The following is a 24,954-nucleotide window of genomic DNA, read 5'->3' as shown; positions in this document are numbered from 1 at the left end:
AATAGTGGAAACATCCCACATCTCCTCCACCAAAAGAATCCAAAGCTGTTCACCCAAGTTCCGTTAACGTCATGATGACTTCCTCCTTTGATTATAAAGGTCCTCTGCTCGTCGAGTTCCCCAAGTGTTGAACTATACCGTAATCAATGAGCAGCGCTATGAAGACACTTTGCAGAAACGGCGACGCATCATGAAGTCAAAACGCCCAGGAATGCTGTCGGGGGGAAATATCATGTTGCATGATAACCCCCCCCCCCCCCCACCACCACTAGCAGTCAGATGAAGGCTACACTACAGCGATTCGGTTGAGAAACACTGCAACATCCTCTATACAGCCTGGATCTTTCACCGTGTGATTTTCATGTCTTTGTCGACCTGAAGGAAGACGTGTGTGAACGCCGGTTTCACTCGGACGAGGAAGAAGAAGAGTGGGTGCGGGTGTGGATCTGTCAGCGAGCGCACGCCATCTGCGAAACAGGAATTGATCATCTCGTCTCCCACTGGGATAAATGTCTTAACGCGTATGGTGATTAGTGTTGAATAGAACCATTTCATGGTTCCCATTGTGGAGGGCGTTTGGTTCAAATGGCTCTGTGCACTATGGGACTTAACATCTGAGGTCATCTGTCCCCTAGACTTAAAACTACTTAAACCTAACTAACCTAAGGACATCACACACATCCATGACCGAGGCAGGATTCGAACCTGCGACCGCAGCAGCAGCGCGGTTTCGGACTGAAGCGCCTAGAACGGAGGGCGTTTGGTTTTCATTTGGGTGCCCGTTATACTAGGAGCAGACAAAGAGAAAATTCAAAGTGGGTTTAGGATGTTGGATGTAGGTGTTACGTAGGTCAGTACCGTATACGAAGACGCGTAAAAGTACTTCCTCTTGCCTCACATCCCGCAGGGATGGCGGCGCACACAGATCGTTGACTTCACCAGCTACTTAATTTTATCATTTAAGGTACTAGATATAGTCTCTCATCAAATCTCCATAGACCACGGAATATGTTGGAAAGTGCTGCAGGTAAACTCATTGATAACTCTCCAAACAAACAAACAAAAAAGAGTGTCCTCCGCTAAACGCTGTTAGCTGCTGCTGATTTCTATCATCAGGATAAGTTATTTCAAGGCTGAATTCGTTGCACCGAGCAAAATCTGGCATTTAACGATTCTCTTTCCTAAATCGCTAAATGGGACGTTACGCATTCAAACTCATTTTGTAATCGCATAAAGCCATAGCAGAGACATTTCAAATACATGGATGGATGGATCTCTTAACGATTCTTGGTAACAAAAGAGTAGCAGGAAAAAAGATTAGGGTTCAAAATCCAATACGCCTGGCTGGGAAGACGGGATTATGTAGTACCGGCCCTGTGGGTGCCAAGGCTATAACAGGGCCAGACGAGGTTGTTGGAGACGGAGCATATACTCGAGTTACGGAATAATTTGATGAGAAATCAGCCATGTCCGTTTTGAAGAATCCATTCCGGCATTTGCTTTCAGTAGTATATGGAAAACGTAGATATGTGTGGCCGGACGGGGATTTGAACCACCATCATCCCAAATGTGAGTCCAGTATGTTGCCTCTGTGTCACCTCACTCTGTTGACACTTTAGATTTGATGCTGTTTTCGTTTTGTCTTGGAAGTACAACAATGTAGCAGAACCCAGTCGTTCTCAAAGTTTTCAGTGTGTCCTTTGGTGAAAGTTACAGTGCATAACAAGACATTTCCTGCATACTTCTGACAAATTTGTAAGGGAGTTTTGAGCCCTTTTCTCGTGCTTGCAGAAAAAGACACACGCACCCTGTTCTACAGAATCACTACACATATACAAACAACAGAACCTTACAAAACAAAGTGACCTAATCAACAAAATCAAAGACATGGATACAGCCGAAACAGCTGTACTACTCTCGTTTGACTCACATCAAAGTACACCCACGTACCAGTTGAAGGAATAATCGAAATAACTAAAAGATTGTTAAGAAAACCAAACATTATACCAGATACACAGACAAAAGAAATCTCAACCATTTTGAAAGTAATCACAGGCTAAATTATTTCAAGTTTAATGATGAAGTCTACATCCAACAGGAAGGACTCCTCGCGTGGTCTTACGTAAGTGGCTTATTGGCCTTAACCATGCTGGAAACAAAATCTTAGAACTACGTAACGGCCATAAAGTAATATACTGAGACCGCTGTTGATGACGTAATTTGCTTTGTACATCAAACACCAGATTCTAAAGTCATACAGAGACAGCATTACTGTCCAACCAAGCATCCACTTCACACTTGAAACCGAAACAAACAAAAAACACATTTCCTAAACATCACAATAGATAACAAAAACCATGAACGCCGGTTCATAGCGTATAGAAAACCTACAACAAGCAGTAAAATAACACACAAGTAATCTAACCATCCTACAGCACACAAACATGTCAGATTCAGATACGTCTTACATAGACTGAATAGAATTCCAATGGATAAAGAGAGCTACACAGAAGATTTAAACATAATCACACACGCTGTCAAAGAACACAGTTACAAAATGAACACAATAGGCAAATGGACCCAAAAATAAAAACACCACTAACACATTATACACACAACGCTATTACAGTACAACACACCAGCAGTGATCACACGGCAAAGAACAAACAAAACGTACAAGCTGAAGAGATCACAAACAGCAGGAAAACACCTCACTGAAAACAACTACCAACCTAGAGGCAAATACATCTGCACCATTTATTGACAACAGAAGGAAATTTATTACAGCATCCAAAAAGAAAAAGTGAATGGCCCGAAACCACTGCAACACTCAACACACTAAGCGAACTATCAAATAATACGCAATAAAGCTCACGCACGTACACACAATTTCACACACACACACACACACACACACACACACACAAAATGAAAGCACATCGGAAAAATTCAAATTTTGCGGCTGTTAATCAAAACGAAAATAATGAAACAGATGTCTGCTAGGAGCATATCTGAAACGTAAATTGTGCAATGAAAAGTCAGTCTAGGCCACAGCAACAAAATAACATACAGAATTCACTAATGAGTGAAAAATAACGTAGAAAACCTGTTAAAAATCTATAAATAACAAACCACAGGAAACTGTTCTCCAAGCTAAAGCCTCACAAAATTTTTACTGGTGTCCACAGATCGTTTTAAATATAAAAAATACAAACAAATATTTAGTAGGCAAATAAGAACCAGTACAGCCCAGAACAAGTCAAATACAGCAATGGTAAGTTTTAAAAAGAGTCATATGCCATTACTTTACCGGAATATGTACTTTGATGGTTATATTCAAAACAAGAATCCCTGTGTTGCAGATGACATGGTGTATTAATTTAGACTTTTGGGTGATTTCTGTTGGCAACCATGGGGTATATGTAATGTAAAAAAAGATAAATTATATATTATGTTATCTAAATAACAACAAAATTTGATGTCAGTGTATTCCGAACTTACATAACATTTGTATGTATATTTCAGAAACAACAGAAACAAAAACCCTCCGAGATTATCACAACTATGGTGAAGGTTGTTCGGGGATTAAACAAAACGGAAATTCTTCTTGCAAGAAGGTGGACGCCCTTCAGTTCATTATTCCGACAAATATTTCGCTTAACATTAAACAACAGATGTCCCTGGACAACCGCTCGTTACCACGGTGTCACTGACAGGACCCATTGTTCGAAAAGAGCTAGCCATTTTCGAACTAGACTCTCCTTGAACCTGGCGCATCTAAAAATACTCTGTTCAAGCGAGCAGTGAACCTCCATAAAATACACGGTGCCCCTGTTATAGCCTTGGCACCCACAGGGCCGGTACTAAATAATCCCGCCTTCCCAGCTCCCACTGCTGCTTAACGGAAGAGCCTGGAGTTATTTATACCCGAGGAGCACTTCAAAAGCCAGCCGACGCAGAGCTTCGAGAGCGGACAAGCATTACCTGTCGATGTCTCTACCATCTGGCGCAAGGTAGAAAATTCTGTCGCCGTAAAGCACGGCGTTTATTAGAAACACTTGGAATCTAGCATGATAAACAAATGACATAACCATTATTAAATAGAGTCATTAAACCGAGCCAACAGTTGGCACGGCGATTTAGATCGGCTGGGAAAGTCACAGGAGCATTACCATACGTTTGAAAGCTGCAATCAATAAACATCCTATCGGAAAGTGCTTCAAGTTAATGAAATAGTTACTATTTTATGCCGATTCTGCATTCACTATTGGATGCAAATATGATACAGTTCGGTTTATTGACTTACGTAATGAATATGATGTGACAGCTCTACTCAGACCCGGATGCCATACGTACTATGGGCAAATCAGTCTGGCTGCCAGACCGCTGTTGCTCGTTTAGATCGAACGTCTTTGAACCCCCACCACAATAGTGGAAGAATGTAAGTTGCATCCGAAGAGGTGAAAGAGTGTGTCCATATAACCTGCACCTCAGAAACTGACATACGGCCGGGAGAGCGGTGTGCTGGCCACATGGCCCTCCATATCCGCATCCAGTGACGCCTATGAGCTGAGGATGACACAGCCTTCATGGTCTGTTCGGAAGGAGTTTAGAGTTTTACACTCCATTTAAATTGCTACACCACGAAGATAACGTGCTACAGACGCGAAATTTAACCGGCAGGAAGAAGATGCTGTGATACGCAAATGATCAGCTTTTCAGAGCATTCACACAAGATTGGCGCCGGTAGCGACACCTACAACGTGCTCACATGAGGAAAGTTTCCAATCGATTTCTCATAGACAAACAGCAGTTGACCGGCGTTGCCTGGTGAAACGTTGTTGTGATGCCTCGTGTAAGGAGGAGAAAAGCATACCATCACGTTTCCGACTTTGATAAAGGTCTTTCGCGATTGCGGTTTATCGTATCGCGACATTGCTGCTCGCGTTGGTCGAGACCCAATGACTGTTAGCAGAATATGGAACCGGTGGGTTCAAGAGGGTAATACGGAACGCCGTGCTGGATCCCAACGGCCTCGTATCACTAGCAGTCGAGATGACGGGCATCTTATCCGCATGCCTGTAACGGATCATGCAGCCACGTCTCGACCCCTGAGTCAACAGATGGGGACGTTTGCAAGACAACAACCATCTGCACGAACAGTTCGACGACGTTTGCAGCAGCATGGACTATCAGCTCTGAGACCATGGCTGCGGTTACCCTTCACGCTGCGTCACAGGCAGGAGCGCCTGCGATGGTGTACTCAACGACGAACCTGGGTGCACGAATGGTAAAAAGTCATTTTGTCGGATGAATACAGGTTCTGTTTACAGCATCATGATGGTCGCATCCGTGTTTGGCGACATCGCGGTGAACGCACATTGGAAGCGTGTATTCGTCATCGCTATACTGGCGTATCACCCGGCGTGATGGTTACACGTCTCGGTCACCTCTTGCTCGCATTGATGGCACTTTGAACAGTGGACGTTACATTTCAGATGTGTTACGACCCGTGGCTCTACACTTCATTCGATCCCTGTGAAACCCTACATTTCAGCAGGATAATGCACGACCGCATGTTGAAGGTCCTGTAGGGGCCTTTATAGATACATAAAATTTTCGACTGCTGCCCTGGCCAGCAAATTCTCCAAATCTCTCACCAATTGAAAATGTCTGGTCAATAGTGGCCGACCAACTGGCTCGTCACAATACGCCAGTGACTACTCTTGATGAACTGTGGTATCGTGTTGAAGCTACATGGGCAGCTGTACCTGTACACGCCATCCAAGCTCTGTTTGACTCAATGCCCAGGCGTATCAAGGCCGTTATTACGGCCAGAGGTGTTTGTTCTGGGTACTGATTTCTCAGAATCAGTGCACCCAAATTGCGTGAAAATGTAATCTCATGTCAGTTCTAGTATAATATGTTTGTCCAATGAATACCAGTTTATCAACTCCATTTCTCCTTGGTGTAGCAATTTTTATGGCCAGTAGTGTATATAACCTGCATAAGTAGGGTAAGCAAACCAGCCCAAGCTGTGACTGTGGAGCACCGAACCAGACTATCTTGCCATTGTCAAGCAGTGGAAAGCCTACCTGGGTGATCCAAACGACCTTTCGATGGCTACACCATCAAGCCTTGACTGGATGAGGAGAAGAGACATTAGCTTATAACAACTGTATGTTGGTTTAGTGTATGGTTTGTCCACAGGATATATGGGAATAGCACCAGTGAGCAAACGGATACAGTGCAGAAGGACAGTAGCTTATCATGCCACAAGGTATATACGAAGGGTATTCAGTAAATAACGCAACACATTTTTTTTCTAGGCCAGTTTCAGTTGCTAAAATGTGGAATTCATTGTGGAATATCGTAAAATATTCCCTCTTTAGCCCCTATAGTTGCATGAAATTCCGGTTGGTAGTGGCGCTATATGCAGCCTTCAAAACGATGTCCGTAACGGAGGTGCGTTCCGAGCAAAGTGTTGTCACTGAGTTTCTTGTGGCGGAATACCAGAGCATCGCAGGTATTCATAGGCGCTTGCAGATTGTCTACAGAGATCTGGCAGTGAGCAAAAGCACGGTGAGTCGTCGAGTGAGGCGTCTGTCATCATCGTAACAAGGTCGCGCAAGCTTATCTGATCTCCCACGTAACGGCTGGCTGCACACAGCTGTGACTTCTGCAATGCTGGAAAATGCGGATGCTCACATTCAAGGGGATCGATGGATCACAACACAATCAAACACCTCGCGGCTAAACTGGACGTCTCTGTCGGTAGTGCTGACATACTCGTCCACCAGTTGGGGTACTCAAAGGAGAGTGCCCGTTGTATTTCTCGCCGCGTAACAGGAGACCATGAAGAACAACTAAGGAGAATCTGTGCTGAATTGCTTGCGCGTGACAACTTTTTGTTGAACATCGTCACAGCTGTGAAACATGGGTAAACACTGCTTCGAACTGGAAACGAAACGGCAATCAATGGAGTGGCGTCACACCACCTCTCCCCCGAAGAGAAATTTCAAAGCCTCATCCTCAGCTGGTAATGTAATGACGACGGTCTCCTGGGAGACTGAAGGGGTTATTCCCTTTGATGACCTGCCCTCAGAAAATCGAAGAAACGATTTCAGGGTTTTCCCACAAAAATGCAAACGGTCGTCTCTTCTCCATGACAACGCAAGGCCCCACACTACTCTACGCATCCGAGAGGAGCTCACGAAACTTCATTGGACCTTCTTCCTCATCCACCCTACATCCCGGATCTCACAGCGTCCGACTTTCATCTGTTTGGCCCAATGAAAGAAGCGCTCCAGGAAGCGGTACGTGGCTAACGGGAAGATTATTGATGCAGCAAGACGCCGGCTTCGACATCGATCAGTAGATAGGTACCATGCGGGCATACAGGCGTAATGCCGTCGCACTGAACGGAGATTGTGTTTAAAAGTAGCGTTTTGTAGTCGAAAGAATGGGAAGTAATATGATGCGTAGGAATCCTGAAAACTAAATGTGTTGCATTACTTATTTAACGCCCCTCGTATGTTTGCCAGGGACTTAAGAACGGCAACGAATCCCTAAGTGTATACATGGTTACTTATCTCCCAACTCAACATGTTGGATTTAGTGTTTTTAGCGTTATCTTTGTAGTACTTGCGGAACAAATTTTAATCCTACTACTGCAACATGCCGTGACCAAAAATTTATAGATGTTTCGAAACATATGGCTGTTTTTTGATTAGCCTCTTAGCCTCTTCAGCGTCTTTAAGGACTAAATTTAAACTGTGACTAGATTCTTCTTTTCACATCTGTATGTACGCTGCTCACGGTGGACACACCGCCATAGCCTTGGTAAAGGAGGTAAATAATTAGCATATTTCTACGCCAGTATGACTTCCAAAAGAATCTTTCATTGTTTTAAGATCGCGACACTTCTATCGATTGATCAAATTGACTGATTTTCCGCTTTTCCTCCCGATTTTAATTTTTCTTCTTTTTTTCCAAAGCATCTTATGCTTGCCTCTGCCAGTTACTCCGCTGTTATTGTCGCTGGATAGTTTCCTTCCTTGTGTGGTGAAATTTTCCGCACATCCTCTTAGAGTAAACAAAGACATCGCGACGGACGCAGTTGTCAACAATACATAGCTCTATGCAGCACTCCCCGCCGTTGCCTCGCATCAGTCTGAGACGAGGCGAATGGTGAACGACATGAATATACTCGTCGGCAGTGAGCAATATCTCAAGGAAACCGTGAACTGCAGTAAGAACACGGAGCAACGACAACTGTCAGGAGGTAAGCCGCCTACAAACATCGGAGTTCCGCCAGTTCGTGGCACCCAAAACACAGGTGTTAAATCTATTGTAATTTTATGTAAACGCATACTATAAACTCTCACAGACGTGTATTTAATGGATATGGAGAACTTCGACACAGTAGTTATATTCGGGGTAGTCTGATTTTGCGAAACAGTCATCCAGACTCATTATCGCGTTTTTTCTGAGGCACTTTATTTTGGAGGAGAAATTTTTTTGAAAATTTTGGAACTACAGGAAAATCAGAATACTACGAATTATACATTTTCTTAACGATGTTTCCGTGCCAAATGGCCTCTGTATTCACTTCGGCTAGACATTACTGACAAGTCGATTGTCTCTTGAAACATATTTTTCATGCCTATAGACCCTATCATAAGAAATAATGTATTTCAAAATAATTTCTAACCATACTACAAGCAAATTTCAAACATTAAGCTGTATTTTTGTCAGAAAAACTAATTTTTTTTTAAATCGTAGCCATATTGTAAACAGAAAGGAATGCGATTTGAAAATGTTCTGCTTACATATGGCTAAATGGTTCGTCTTTGCGGCAGCGCACTTCGTATCCTCAATTCCAGTACAGTGAGCCTACATTTTCTTAGTTTATCTCCTTAGTACTCAACCAGTGGAGGTCGTTTGAATTCGATCAACAAATACTGTGTGTTTATTACTCTCGCTGACAACTTTGGCAACCAAGTGATGCTGGGCGCTACAGGTCTGACACTATAGTCGTAACTGTTTAATGCTGTGTTTCACTTCAATTGTAAGTAATTTGTACCAATGAGTATCACTTCTCGTGAACTTTTATACCATTGTATACCCCCTGATCTGGCACAACAAGTATTAATCGCTCACTCTAACGTTAGAAGATTCCCGGAACTGTGACTGACAGGAATAGCAGTTGCGATAGCTGTCGAAAAACTGACTTTGGACCGTTTATGGTCGCTAGCAACCAAAATTTCAGTATTGTGTGTAAAAAGTATCTTCACTGAGCATATCAATTGACTTAAAGCACTTCAAATTCAATTACAGATAGCATGTCTGTGATCTTTAAACTCCGCGTGTTACATCTTCTTTCAATTACGAGTACAAAGGCGCACTGAACACAGCTTTTCTGCTAGATAAAGTTGAAAAGTTGACTGAAGGATCGCAAATCATTATATCAGAGTGATTTCCAAAACCAGTTTTGATTATATTATTTTAATATATGAAAGACTTCACCTCAGTTATCGATTTTGCTAATTTTTCCGTGTACTTTTTATCGTTTCTCTCTTTCGGAGCTAAGGTCTCATCCTAAGCGGGTCCTGGGGCACTGATGCTTGTACGCAGTCGACCTTGTTCGTTACGACTCGGTGGTTGTAGAGACTGCAGTGGTATACAGAGAGGTGAGCGAAATATCAGTCCCTGTGACGGAGTCTACTAATATGGCGCTCTTCAGAAGACATGTTTTTAAAAGTTACAATACTATTAATAGCAGGTTAAAATAAACAGTTGAAGTATGTTCATGAATATGGCAAACTATACGATTTGATGGCTATTTACTGCAAGTGAAAGAGAAGCTCCTGGTAGCCAGTAGTGTGAAGATGGAAGAGTTAGTGAGTTGGTAGTGAAGCGATAGAGTGAGCAGCAGATTGGTATCGGTTTTGTGCAAAGGTTAGAGCAACGGTTCAAGTTGACGAGAAGAAAAGATAGGATGTGGATGGTCGATTTTATGGGACATATTGGTTTTCCAGAGGTGTTCTAGTGATAAGAGTAGTAGTGAGCTGGCTGCCGATCTCTTGACTAACACTTCTATAATGAATGCTCTGTCTCATGAACGTATTACTCGACAAATTATTGCCGATGTGGATACTAGCGGAAGTGAGTGACATTTATATTTCCCCGTTACTAGGATGGGCTGACTGCAGCCCTGTTCTGCTTTTCGGCCTCTTCTGTTAATTATTTCTAATTTCATGTGATTATTAGAGTGGATGAAGGGGTAACTGTGGTGTAATGATATGTGAATACCTGCATTTCTATTAAATGGGTATGACAGCCTGGGAGTGGGAATTTGAATATAGATAGCGGGAGTCACGTACACCAGGGGAATCTGTAATGAGTGATTCGCCAGTTTATACTATTAGGGAAACGAGACACATACTCCAATAATTCAAGGGATTATTCTGATACTTGTGGGTTTTCTGGAATTGTTTATTGCATGAATTACTTTGAAGGCTGTTAATATTCTGATTGTTCTGAAGTATAAGAGGCGAGATAGGGAGGCTTAGAACTGATAGCTGATTGAAAATGATGAATCTCCGTCTGTCAAAAGTGAGCACATTAGCGCGCATTTTGTGAATCGCTGTGTGGAGTCTGGAAGCACATTCAGAGCTCAGCCATCATGATGAAAGTACGCGTTTACACTGAGCTCTGAAAAGGCGATTTAATTTTGCGGGATTACGATTGTAAAAAATCGTGGAGTGCCTTAAAGTGTCACAGGGCGTAAAGTTTGTGTGAACTGCGATCTTTTGAATTATTAAAATTTGCACGTTGTACTGTACAGATCGTAACTGAGAAATGGTTGTTCAATGTGACCGTTTTGTGGAATATTGAGCGAAGATTTTATTTCACAGATAATTCGTTTGTAATTTTTCCGGTGACAAGATGCCTACCATAAACTGCCTACTGAAAGTGGGTGTGATTAAAAGTAAATGTCGGAATTGCAACTTCAAATTAGATCGGATTTGATACTGCATCCAAGATGTGACAATATATCGGAATTTTTAGAAAAGGACTCCCTCTCATTTAATAGCTAGTGAAACAAACTAAAAAAAAATTGATGAGCCCTTTAGACGTAATTAGTGCGGGTGGTTCCGCTGCGGCCTCTCCAGTCGAGAAACATTATTCGTTTTCTAAATAGGCAGGCGTGGGCTGCAGAAGATCACCAAAAGGTGAGTGAAAATTTTTCAGTAGACGAACAACATCGCTCCGTGGTAGGTGGGTAGAACGACCCCAGTTCAACCCTCGGTCCACTGGAGCTGGACACGTAGGATGACGGACAATGATGGCTGCTCCGGTGGGTAGTGGTAGAGCGACAATACTTGCCCGGCCCACAATGTAGTAGTCCGCTCTACAACGGTCGCCGATTCAATCTCTCTTGCCTGCTGGCTTTCCAGTTTTTACATGTGCCAGGGTCGTGCGTGTTAAAAATTATTCGCCCCGCCGCAGACATCATGCAGCTCTCATGTCGCAACTACACAGCGCTCTGGTCGTAACGGTGCGAAGCATTCTCAGTTTCAGTAACGCCGTGGTTAGCGACCGAGTACATGAAATGGCGCAATGCTGTGCCAGTATATTACTGCGAACAGCGTGATTACGGCAACGAGAACATGTACGGTCAGCGTCGCTAAACAGATAGGAATATGGAGTTCACAGCATTGACGGATTTGGAGTGAATAGCAAAACTCGGGAGGCCCGTGGATCTATGCTAATTTGTATAGATAAGGATAGGAGGTGTGGGTCTTGTAGGTATGTATCACAGTTCTGGAGTCGTGAGCTCTCTTGATGCTATGACATTTATTTCCGGGTGGCTAACTAGAGGGATTCTCGACTCATCCGCATTGTTTTCACTGGACCAGTATACCAAAGAGTCCTAAGAAAGCACGACAAGACTCTGTCATGGCAACAACATGCACTGTCGTGTGGCCACATGAAAACACTTGACATGTGTTACTCCCCAGTACGAGGTCAGTCAATCTGTAACATCTGGAGTGAGGTCCTCAGTATAGATTTTCTGACTGCGTTTAGCACACCATTTTCGAGTCGCTGAGAAGCAGGGTAGTATAACTGACTCGTGTGGATTCCAGTACACTTTCGTTTGCATATCAGATTCCGAGCTAAGACAGCGCCAGATGGGTCAGGGGTTTTTAATGTCGTACGTAGATTCATTTCATTCTCTACCGTGGTGAAATTTCCAGGAGGACAGAAATTGAATAAGATCGGCCACTTACTACAGGTCGGTTCCAGGATGTACGAAGACCTCCAACCCGTCGCTTGCTCGAAGTAGAGACTGCATGGCGAATTGCACACCGTCAGATTCAAGAGTTGTTCTGTATACTTGGCCCACTCATTAGATACGAGAGCTGATCAAGAAAGGCTGAAATTGATTTTTCCTGTAGTTTCTGTAATAGTTTCCTATATGTGCCATAAATATTTGAAGAGAGCGGGTTTTTATTCATGATGTCTGTGGGTGGTAGCACTTTCGTATCGGTAGGTTGGTGGTAATGCTGTAGTTTGTAAACACACTTTGCATTTTGCATACCAAACAATGGAGGTGACGCGAGAGGAGCGGTTCATTTAAACCATACAGCTACCGAGACTTAAAAAAACCTGCAGAAAGCGTACGATGACGATGCACTACTCCGTGCAACTGTTTGGTTGGTTCAGGGACTTCAAAGAAGGCCGACTTGCCTATGTTAAGCAAGGTGGGCTCTGGTGTTTCGGCTTCTGTTGTGACCGCAGTCAACATCAACATAGTTGCTGAAATTGTCCGTGAGCATCGGCGGATAGCATTACGTAACCTCAGTGAAGTATTGAGAATTTCACGTGGCAGTGTCTTTACGATTATGCATGATCATCTCCTTATGACCGGCGTTTGGACTCGGTTGACTCCCGAAAACAAAAAGCCATGCGAATGAAGCAAACCCACGAGTTACTGCGTCTCTTTGCTTATGGAGGTGATGCGTTTCTGGAATTGATTATTATCTACGATGAGTCATGGCTGCATTATCATGATCCTGATGTAAAACGAGCCAGCACGGTGTGGAAATTGCCAGGCCCTCAACACCAAACAAGTCGAAAGTTGTTCCATCTGCAGGGGAAGTGATGATCACATTTCTTGACCGTCATGGAGTGATTTACCATCATGCATTTCCCCCTCATACTACTGTTACTGCAACATGCTACACGTCAGTATTGGGTAAACTGAGGATGCATATTGCAAGGAGACGATCAGAACTATCTCGGAACGGGTGGCGACTTCATCTTGAAAATGCGCGCCCTCTCGTCGCAAATAGTCATGCGGTTTCTGGCTCAATTCAACATTACCTATGTAGCGCATCCACCTTATAGCCTCGACCTTACACCCTGTGACTTTTTATTCCATCACTAAAGGCAACGCTTCGGGGCTTTCGATCTGAGAACTCTGAAGCAGTGCTCAAGAAAAGTGAGGCGATTCTCAAGGATCTGACAAAGAATGACCTGCACGTGTTCGAGGATTGGCAGAGACGCTATGAAAAGCGCATTCAATTAGGAGGGAGAACTTTGAAAAAGATAGTGTAAACAATGAAATGGAGTAATAATCATTCTTTGTTGATCAGCTCTCGTACATTCTCTTCGTACAAATGCAGGGCATGGCTTGGTAAATGCGATGTCTTGTCCACTGCGACCCAAGAACATTGGGGTAGCGTACTCCTCTTTGATGTCGCCGTTTAGCTTGTTGAATGAATCTCGTCGTCTGTCAGTTTGGTGTGCCCTTGGAACACGTTACAACCCTTCCAATACTGAGTGAAGAAAGGTGTACAGATTTACAGGCGCCGGTGATCTTGTTGGGGGAGGACGGTGGAATCAAGATAGAAGAACTTGTACCACTGCTTGTGTTTTCCATGGCTACGAGGACATTTCAGTAGATACTTGTGTTTGAAGACAAATGTCATTTCTAACGCTAATTGGTACCTCCATCTGTTATACGACACTCATTAATAGATTTGTCTGGATTTGGTAGTCATTTCAGTAAGTTGCGCTATGTGGTTTTCGCCGATTTGGAAAAAAGTTTAGTATCTTTCAGTGATTCGCTTTTTTATTTTGATCTGGGAAACAGGTGATGAGAGAAACAAAATGAAACGCTGTTTATAGTGATCCTTCGCCACCAGTTACAACAGTTACATGTGAAATGATAATCAAATCAGGACCCTACGCTGCCGACAGGCGTTGATATGCATCAATGGGTACAGTTGAAAATGTATGCCCCGACCGGGACTCGAACCCGGGATCTCCTGCTTACGTGGCAGACGCTCTATCCATCTTTCTTTTTCTTTTTTTAATCTTATTTTGTTCGATAATGTTCATTGCATTTATTCGGGGCGGACATCCCTTGACACCCTTAAAGTTCATCGTTGATATAATAACTCAGTTTTTTATCACAGAACCCAGATAACCCTGACATCCATCTGAACTACCGAGAGCACAGAGGATAGTGCGACTGCAGGGATTTATCCCTTGCACTCTCTCCGTGAGAACCACATTCCCAACTTAATGTCCATACACTATATTCGTAGTGCCCCTGCCCATTACACTCATTACACGCGGCAGACAATCTTAAGGAGTCCCGTAAAAGTTCGGGCAATGGGTGTGCATCCAGCACAGGAGGAAGTCAATGGCCGGATAGCCTTAACTATATGAAGATAACTATATGAATATGAAGCGCCTGTAAATCTGTACATCTTTCTTCACTCAGTATTGGCAGGGCTGTAACGTGTTCCAAGGGCACACCAAACTGACAGACGGCGAGATTCGTTCAACAAGCTAAACACCGACATCAAAGAGGAGAACGCTATCCCAACTATATGAAGATCTTCATACAGTTACATGTTGTTTCAACGAATTTCAACGTAGACGAGTAACCGTTTCCGATGAGGATCGCGTGGGAAGACCGGCAGATGTGGTTGCCGAAGAAATAATCAAAAAATCCTCGATTTTTTATGGGCTATTAAAGGGTAAAATACTAGACCGTTTTGGCGAGAAATCGAGGGAAATGCGGCTCTATTTGATAGAAGAAAATTGTTTCTTTGCCACTACTTACAATCATTTGGAATTGTCGCCACAAAATTGCTTGAGTTACGTAAGTAGTTGGTGTCGCGCAACCTACATTGGCACGACCTAGAGAACCTATACGCGGAGGCTCTATCGCCCGACCTATCTCCCGCGAATTCTTCTTATTCGCAACAAAATGCACAGCCCATTGATAAAAAGGAGTCGAGTGCGGTAATTCGTTTCCCGCATTTCAAGGGGAACAATGGTAGTGTACAACAATGCGCGCTATTACATGGCACATTGGTTGGGTGGCGCATGCGCTTCCAGTGCAATCGTACAAGCCTGAATGACGAAGAATGAAGTGCCAGTCAGTCTCTCTGTAAAAGACTGGGAATAGCAGTAGAAACGGAAGCCCTGGTGCGCGAAGACCGGCGCCACTCAATCGAGACGATAGCGGAAAAACTCAGTCATGGTTAGGTTTTGAACATCTATCACGATATTTCGAGCACGATAGAAGTCGTCGCACGCTGGGTTCCCCGATTGCTCACAATGATTGAAAAAGCTCGCCGTGCCAAGGTAGTAGCGCAAATGTTGCAGATGTGTTTGGCCACTACAGATGACATCTTTATGCGCCTAATCACCACGGACGAAAGTTTGGCGCATCGCTGTGATCCGATACGAAGGAACAAAGCAAGAAGCGGAAACATGGAAACATGCGGTTTCGCTAGCTCAGAAAAAGGCGAAGGCTCAGCCATCATCAGCAATGAGATATTGAGTTTTTTGTTTTGTTTTTAAACTGTCATGTTTTGGTAGTAACAGATTATGCTCGTAAGGGAGAAAACGTCACTGGAGCAAACCACTGAAATCTCTTACAGTTTGTCCGGCTTCAAGAGAAAATGGTGCGGGAAGCTGTCAAAGGGGGTGTTTCTGCGCCATGGGGGTACTCCACTTATTCGGCACAGGACACAGTAACACAACCTACTACTTTGGGTTATCAAAGTACTTACTTGTTCTACATCTACATCTGCAGGACCACTCTGCAATTCTCAATTAAGTGCCGCGCAGAGGTTCATCGAACCACCTTCAGGCTATTTCTCTATCGTTTCCTCACGAACAGCGCGAGGGGAAAAGTCCACTTAAATCTTTCTATGCGAGTTCTGATTTTTCTTACCATAATCATTTCTCCCTATGTAGGTGGGCGCCAACAACTTATCACATTCTGAGAAGAAAATTTGCGACTGATATATCATGAGAAGGTTCTGTCGCAGCGAAAAACGCCTTTGTTTTAATGATTTCCACCCCAAGTCACTTATCATATCCGTGGCACTCTCTCCTCTGTTTCGCGATAGTAAAAAACGAGCTGCCTTTCTTTGAACTTTTTTGGTATCCACCGTCGATCGATCCGATGCGGGTCGCACACCGCACAGCAATGCTTCAGAAGAGAACGGACAAGCGTAGTGCAGGCAGTCTCTTTAGTAGACCTGTTCCATTTTCTCAATGTCCTGCCAATAAATCGTGGTCTTCGGTTTGCTTTACCCACAACATTATTTATGTGATCGATCTAATTTAAGTTATTCCTGAATGCATCTATTGCATCTCTAAGTATTTAGTTGAATTTACAGGTTTTAGATTTATGTGATTTATCGCGTAACCTAAATTCAGCGAATTCCTTTTGGTACTCATATGGATGATTGTTTTAGAGTCAAATTTCACTTTTTGCACCATACAGATATTTTGTCGGATCACTTTGCAGTTCGTGTCGATCATCTGATGACTTTACTTGACGGTAAATGACACCATCATCTGCAGAGAATCGAAGAGTGCTACTCAAATTGTCTCCCAAATCGGTTGTGTAGATAAGGACACCAGAGAGCATGTAGCACTTCCTTGGGGAATTCCAGATATTCTGTTTTACTCTGACTTCCCGTTAGTTATTACGAACTGTGACCTTTCTGATAGAAATCACGAATTCAGTCACACAACTGAGACGATAATCCATAGGCACGCAATTTCATTAGAAGTCGCTTGTGAGGTACAGTGCCAGATCAGCTTGACATCCCCCGTCAATAGCACTCATTACTTCACGAGAATAAAGACGTAGTTGTATTTGTAAATAAATTGCTTTGTTAGAGATAAATTATTATGTTCGAACACAGTGTGTGTTTCACACTGTGTTCGAACATAAATCCTACTGCAAATCGACGTTAGCGATATGGGACTTTAACTCATTGATATACTCCTATTTCCTTTCTTGGGTATTGGTGTGACTTTTGCAACTTTCCAGTCTTTAGATACAGATCTTTCAACGAGCGAGCGGTTGTATATGTTTTCCAAATATGGAGCGATTGTATCAGCATACTCTGAGAAAAACCTCACTGGTATACAATCAGGGCCGGAGGCCTTGCCTTTATTAAGTGATTTAAGCTACTTTGCTACACCAACGATATCTACTTCTAAGTTACTCATGTTGGCTGTTGTTCTTGATTCAGGAATATTTATGTAGTCTTCTTTTGTGAAGGCATTTCGGAAAGACGTATTTAGTAACCAGCTTTAGTGGCACTGTCGCCAGTAATGTCATCACTGTCATCGCGCAGTTAAGGTATTGGTTGTGTCTTTTCGCTGGTGTACTTTTGATACGACCAGAATCTCTTTGGATTTTCTGCCAGATTTTGAGACAGTTTCTTTGTGAAACTATTAAAAGCATCCTCTATCCTCGGATGAAGAAGCCACTGCTTAGTACGTATCTCCAGAACGACGATGAGGTGATTTTCGAGGTGGAACTTTCCTTGAACAGTGAAAATGTAGACTTTTACAATAAAATCACCGCTAAGTTGTCCATCGTTGAGAAAAACGTTCGACTGAATATACAATTTCATGGTCGGAGGTAGATTTTTATCGAGGCGATAATTAAAGCTGTATGACAACGCCCAGTATGTACTACTACTGATGTCATACGATGGGCGCTTATCCAGCAGTGTGAAGCTCAATGCTTAGTGACCTGATTTACTGCATAGGGAGCCTCTGTGCATATTCCATTCTGAAGCGAGGCAACAACACACGTAGACTATTATTGTTGTGGACTGGCAAGGCAGCCAATCCACAGTGACGGGTAACCGAAAGGCACGCGCTTAAACTCACGCAGGCTGGCGTGAGGTCTGAAACAGGATACGTAATGAATGCTATAAAGAAAAGTACGTAGCTGCTGGAATACTTAACTTTAATCCACAATTGGTGAACATTGGTCTTGTTACTGTACGTGCTTCATTAGATACATAGCAAAGGATAAATGGCGCCTTGCTAGGTCGTGGCAATTGACTTAGCTGAAGGCTATGCTAACTATCGTCTCGGCAAATGAGAGCGTAATTCTCAGTGAACCTTTCCTAACAGTCGGCTGTACAACTGGGCGAGTGCTAGAAAGTCTCTCTAGACCTGCCGTGTGGCGGCGCTTGGTCTGCTATCACTGATAGTGGCGACACGCGGGTCCGTCGTATACTACTGGACCGCGGCCGATTTAAAGCTACCACCTAGCAAGTGTGGTGTCTGGCGGTGACACCACAATTATACTGTTGCCGCCAGGGGAATAAAATTACACAATGAATTATTCCTGCGTGATATGGGATTCTTACCAGGTAGGATTGACGGAAGACATCGGAAAAGCGCAAAGGAGGACAGATCGTTTCGTGTCATCGAGCAATAGGGGTGAGAGTGTCACTGATATGATACGCGAGTTGGGGTGGCAGTCACTAAAACAAAGGCGGTTTTCTATGCGGCGAGATCTATTTACGAAATTTCAGTCACCAACTTTCTCTTCCAAATGCGTAAATATTTTGTTGACACCCACCTCCGCATGGAGAAATCATCATAAAAATAAGATAAGAGAAATCAGAGCTCGAATGGAAAGATTTAGGTGTTCCTTTTTCTCATGCGCCATTCGAGAGTGGAATGGTAGAGAAGTAGTATGAAAAAGGTTTCGTCATACTGAAAGTACGAGGGTTGGAACTTTTATACTGGCAACTATTTATTTACAGCTTGTACAAAATAGATACGTGTTTCAAAGTTTTACTGACCTTCAAAGTAGTCACCAACGTTGTGTATAACCCGTTGCAGCGATGTGGAAGTCGTAGGATACTCTTAGCACTGCCAGTTGTGTTGACAGTTCGAGCTGCGCGGTCTGTTGCCCGACGAATTTGTAGCAGCTCTGAAGCGGGTGCCGTGAAATGTTTCCTTCAGTTGAGAAATCGTTATGAGGGCTTAAGTAAGGGGAGTGCAGTAGGTGGTACAGCACTTAGCAGTCCCATCAGTCAAACAAATTAGTAACAGCTTGTACTGTACGTGCTTGAGCATTGTCCTGCAAAATGATGGTCAGGTCCTGCAGAAAGTGTCATCACTTCTGTCTCTATGCTGTTCTTTTTTGGAACACACCCTACGACCGGCATGCAATGGAGAAGGTTCAAAGAACGGATGTATGTGTACCACACGCTCTAAGCTAAAATCACAAAAAACAGCAAGTATTCCACTCTTTGCTGTGCGACGTACAATGAGTTTTGATATCTAAAGTCTCAGAGACTGACATAATCGCGAGTCTTACTGCGTGACCTGGAACGCGACGGAAAGAATTTTCGGTCGGCGAAATCGCGAATGATATTTGACATCATTTTTAAGAGCAGGTTGTGGAAAAGCGAATGTTGCTATCGTGTGGATTATGTGCCTTAAGTTTGAAGGGTTTGTGTTTTAGGATGAATGAATGAATAATTACAGAAATTAAAATAAATATGCAAAAGGTTAGAAGTATTAATTTAACTCTCAGTCGGTGTTGCGGCGTATGATGCTCCACCCCTCCGACATCCCGATGCGCACGACGCCGGAATTTTCTATACAGAGCATTTCTGCTTCGCTGTAGCTTCCGGTTGGTTCGTTACGAGCGTTTATGGTGAACAGTTATTGTTGCGAGCTGCTGTTAATTTGACTGGGTAAGTAGAATAAGTTGCTGAGGATATGACGCGACTACACCACACTGTTTACGTTACGAACTCTGTAATTTTAAACACTTTGTATTTTGTATTACTTATGGAAAGATTGCTTGGTATGGCTAACAAGGATAGAGTGCGTATTACATGTGCAGGTTTTGAGGCTATTGTCACTCAATGCTTACATGAGGTAGAAGATGTTGAAAACAGTGATGCTGAAACAGCCAATGAAAGTGCTCATGTAAGCAGCAGCGAACACGATATTGAATGTAAACCAGATATATCAAATAGTGGTGATGAGTGTGAACGAGTTGGTGAAGGAACAAAACGGAACACTTTCTTTGGACGCAATCGATACATGTAAGTAGTCAGCAGAGGCGCTCAATCTGCTTTGAGTGTGTGGCTGAATGAAAATTTTTATCAGCTTCAGTGTTTGTGAAATTACCTTACATTGAAACTTACCCGATTAATCTTTGTTTTATATTTTGGACACTAATACACATAGCTGCATTGCTCTTAATTACCAAAGATATGATTTAACCATTTCAAACCTGAATGTTGTCTGGCGGAAAGAAAATTTTTATTTTTGCTGTGCTGCTCTAAGGTGATGTCTTAATGATTTCAGATGCAAGATATATACAAAAACCCGTTTTCAAAACAAACTTTGTAAACATGGCATCATTTTATGTACTAAAATAACTAATTTCGAAATATTCGCTATTGTAATGTATACTAAAGTCATAATTCAATAATTAACATGCATAATAACAATAAAAATGTTCAATTATACTGTGGAATACAGCGAATCATCCACATCCGTGTATTCTACGCACCGAACATTGACTTGCTGATATTTTCATAGTGGTGTCCAACAGTTGGTAGCACTTTTGCATGATGAAAAGGTTAAACATTCAAAACTGTGTACTTCAGGATTCCATTGGAAAAAAAATACTTCTGTTGCAGCAAAGACACAGTAAAAGTTAATGTACTCAATTGTAGCCAGAGGGTCTGAAGGGGTTAAAGATAAATTGCAATTTGCGACTGGTACGCTAACGAAATATTAAACAGTCCATTGTTATGTTCAAATTTTGTAAAACTGTTTTCAATGCAATAAATAAGAACAATGGGAATAGCCTGTACTTATGTTACATGTCTGTCCAAATGCCACTCTACAAAATCCTCAATAAAAGGCTGGGGACTGTAACTACTCCACGACACAGATTATTTCATAAAACATTCACGATACCGACTGAGGGTTAAAGGAAATAAGCAGATGCAGGAGAGCACAGACAGTTATCGTTTCACACTCAGTATGGGAGCCTACAAGGATCAGTTAACAGTTACTACAGCGGTTCACCTCGGATAAGTGGCGCCCCGGCTGCTGTGTGTGGTTTGTTGACGTGGATAGAGCGCCGCGACCTTGCGGCTGCAGAGCGTTAGACTCCCCGCGCGCTAGTCAGCTCGGCTAGTGCGTCGGCACTGCCTAGGGCAGCCATCGCTCTGAGACGTTTCCAAAACCGCAGCTGGCGGGGGGCCAACCGCGCTACGCTGCGCCACTGCATAACGCACGAGCGCCCGCCTCGGCGCGGAATCGTTTCGGAAACCCAATCTGACGCTGATGCTCAGCGGAGTCCAATTCCTTCATTTGCACATGGCTCCATAGGTTCCACCATGGAGAACCTGTAAGGATGTGGAGCGAGTCAGTGTTCATTAACCTTCTGTTAGGCTGCAGTCACAGTAGCACCGATATCGGTGGATTGCGACGCCGACCGACATCGGCCGAAGACGGCCGATCATTGCAAATCAGAAAGCAGATACGTGCGCGGACACAATGTAGCTGATCTCAACGTCCAAACGTACAGACTTCGGACGACAATCGGTGAAATTCAGATTGTTTCCTTCTTTCAAATCGAACGACACTCTCACACATGGAATGTGGACTGTGAGAAGCTAAGTTTAGTACAAGGAAGAGTGAGGTTGTGGCATCCCGAGAACGGAAAATATCGTAATCTAGATAAACATTGAAGAGCCAAAGGAATTGGTACAGCTGCCTAGTAAAGTGTAGGGCCCCAGCGAGCACCCAAACGTGCCGCAAAACGACGTGGCAGGGACTCGACTAATGTCTGAAATAGTGCTGGGGAACTGACGCCATGAATCCCGCAGGCCTGCCCATAAATCTGAAAGAGTACGACCGGGTTGTCTGGGGTTGTCTGGTTATTACGATACCTGAGGACAGAGTGTACAGTACTCGTCACGTTCTTTTCGAGACGGGTGTAGCTCATTCACTAGCAGTCGGATTCTTTTTAATTACAAACAGTACGTTGCAAGGCATCCCAAATATGCTCACTAATGTTCATTTGTGGGGAGTATAGCGGCCAGCGGAAGCGCCTAAACTAAGAAGTGTGTTTCTGGAGCCATCCTGTAGCAATTCTAGGCGTGTGGGATGTCGCATTGTCCTGGTGGAAGTGCCAAGTCCGTCGGAGTGCACGATGCACAATGGACATGAATGATTGCAGGTGATCAGACAGGATACTTAAGTACGTGTCACCTGTGAGAGTCGTATCTAGACGTATCAGGCCTCCCATAACACTCCAACTGCATACGCCCCAAACAATTACAGAGCCTCCACCAGCTTGAACAGTCCACTACTGACATGTAGCGTCCATGGATTCATGAGATTGTCTCCATACCCGTACACGTCCAGCCACTCTATAAAATTTGGAGCGAGACTCGTCCGACTAGGCAACATGTTTCCAGTCACCAAGAGTCCAATATCGGTGTTGACGGGCCCAGGCGAGGCGTAAAGCTTTGTGTCGTGCAGCCATCAAGGGTACACCAGTGAGCCTTCGGCCCCGAAAGCCCATATCGATTACGTTTCGTTGAATGGTTCTCACGCTTACACCTGTCAGAAGCGTTGAAATCTGCAGCAATTTGCGGAACGTTGAACGATTCTCTGCAGACGTCGTTGGTCCCGTTCTTGTAGGATCTTTTTCCGACCGCAGCAATGTCGGAGATTTGATGTTTTACCAGATTCCTGATATTCACTGTACACTCGTGAATGGTCGTACGGGAAAGCCCCCACTTCATCACTACCTCGGATATGCTGTGTGCCATCGCTCGTGCACCGACTGTAGCACCACGTTCAAACTCACTTAAATCTTGTTAACATGACATTGTAGCAGCACTAACCGATCTAACAACTGCGCCGGACACTTGTTGTCTTATATAGGTGTTGCCGACCGCAGCGCCGTATTCTGCCTGTTCACGTATCTCGGTATTCGAATACATATGTCTGTTCCAGTTTCTTTAGTGCTTCGGTGTAGTTCGGACTCTATGGACTGAAATCGTAAGTTTTTGGAAAACCACGAATAGCCAAAATCTTTATCGGAAATTTTAGGGGTAAGTTGTAAACTCGAAAAGTAATTTGTTCAAGTGAGAAGGGTGGTGTACTTACGCTTACAGCTACTGTAGTGGATCTTTCTGGGATTGTGGTAGATGGTTGTTAGCTGGGTACAAATTATTACTACTGCTTATTGGCCTTTGTATGGCAGTAAGTTGGTGATTCTATTATATGAAGTGATTTGCAATAGTGGTGCGTGTGTTAGCACTTTTCAGTGCTTTAGGTGTTGAGTATATTTTATTCTAAACTTTCTGCTTGTCTTTCACACGTATGCTGACAGTTGTTGAAGGTTAAATGACGTACATCATCAAAACTTCAAATAAATACAGCAGAACAGAGTTCTTGTAATCTCGCTTTTCAAAGTCCTCACGAATCATCTTGAGTGCGTAATAGAAAGTTTCTTCGTTCCTTTCACCAGACTTGTCTTGTTATTGCGATACCTGAGGACAGAGTGCACAGTACTTGTCACGTTCTTTTCGAGGCGGATGTAGCTCATTCACTAGCTGTCGGATTTTTTTTTAATTGCAAACGGTAAAATGCAACTCTCGTCTCCAAGCACAAAGGCTCATGGTATCAATCCCACCTAGGCTAAACCGCCTTGGCCCCTTCAAAAACTGACGATCGGATGCACCGTGACCAAGCTATCGGCCGATGTTATCAGGAGACCTCTGGCGACGGGGTCTGACAGCTGTTGTCGGTGCCACTGCGGACGCAGCCTAGTCTACTGCACTTTCCTGACACCGATACTCGTATACACCTCATAGGTGCACACTCAATTTCCCATATCAGTTGTTTTACTGTGGTGTAATATTTATTTCAAATACATACAACGAAAAAAATAATTATTCGGTGTACGAAGTCTGTATTTTGTTTGTGATCAGTTTTCCTCTGTACAATAACAAAAAAAAAAAAAAACGGACAAGTTTGTAACTGTCAGTGACGTGCACTTTAAAGTAAACTCTGAAATACCTATTGTTGTCTTCGTGTTTCGATGTATTGTAAAAGGTGAGCTGCATATACGGGAAATAAATGTGTTCTTTCATTTGCGATGTACTGTGCGTTGGAGTGTGCTCTCTCCCGTTTTCTTTACGAAGTTTCACAAGTTTTGGGCCCAGGATCGCCGATCCACAGCGAAATGGAAGTGAGGAACCCATCTAAATAACAAGACAGATTAGAAAATCGTTCGAAACGCTGAAAAACTGAGTATTGAATATGTTCTCTTCTCTGCGGATTGCGAAGAGCATTCGGTACTGAAATTTTCAAACTCAGTGTGAAAGTGATAGAAGCGACTGAATTCAACAAAAATAAGCGGGAAGTTATCTTACTGTATGTACCGCACTTAGAAGCAAACGATCGAACATAGCGGACGAGCAGAAATCGTTCTGCTGAAGATAATCACCCCCTCGGGCCGCAAATAATTAAGGAAACTCTCATAAGAAAACAGCGTTGGCGATCGTTCGACCCTGGCGTGGGAAATACACTTGTAGGAAC

At 43.4% G+C, this 24,954-nt stretch overlaps 1 protein-coding gene across 1 annotated transcript in view; it reads right to left on the bottom strand.

Annotated features, from left to right (window-relative positions):
- LOC124624816 overlaps window positions 1–21,719 on the bottom strand; it is a 34,071-nt gene extending 12,352 nt beyond the window's left edge. Inside the window, exon 1 of the mRNA XM_047149131.1 lies at window positions 21,421–21,719. The gene's annotated coding sequence lies outside the window, so the exon portion shown is untranslated. The remainder of the gene's footprint in view (window positions 1–21,420) is intronic.
- Between the last annotated feature and the right edge of the window lie 3,235 nt (window positions 21,720–24,954).

The sequence above is a fragment of the Schistocerca americana genome, chromosome 1 (genome assembly GCF_021461395.2).
Source record: "Schistocerca americana isolate TAMUIC-IGC-003095 chromosome 1, iqSchAmer2.1, whole genome shotgun sequence".
Taxonomy (NCBI): Eukaryota; Metazoa; Arthropoda; class Insecta; order Orthoptera; family Acrididae; genus Schistocerca; species Schistocerca americana.
The sequence above is the reverse complement of the archived record's forward strand: the minus strand, read 5'-3'. Positions and strand labels throughout refer to the sequence as shown.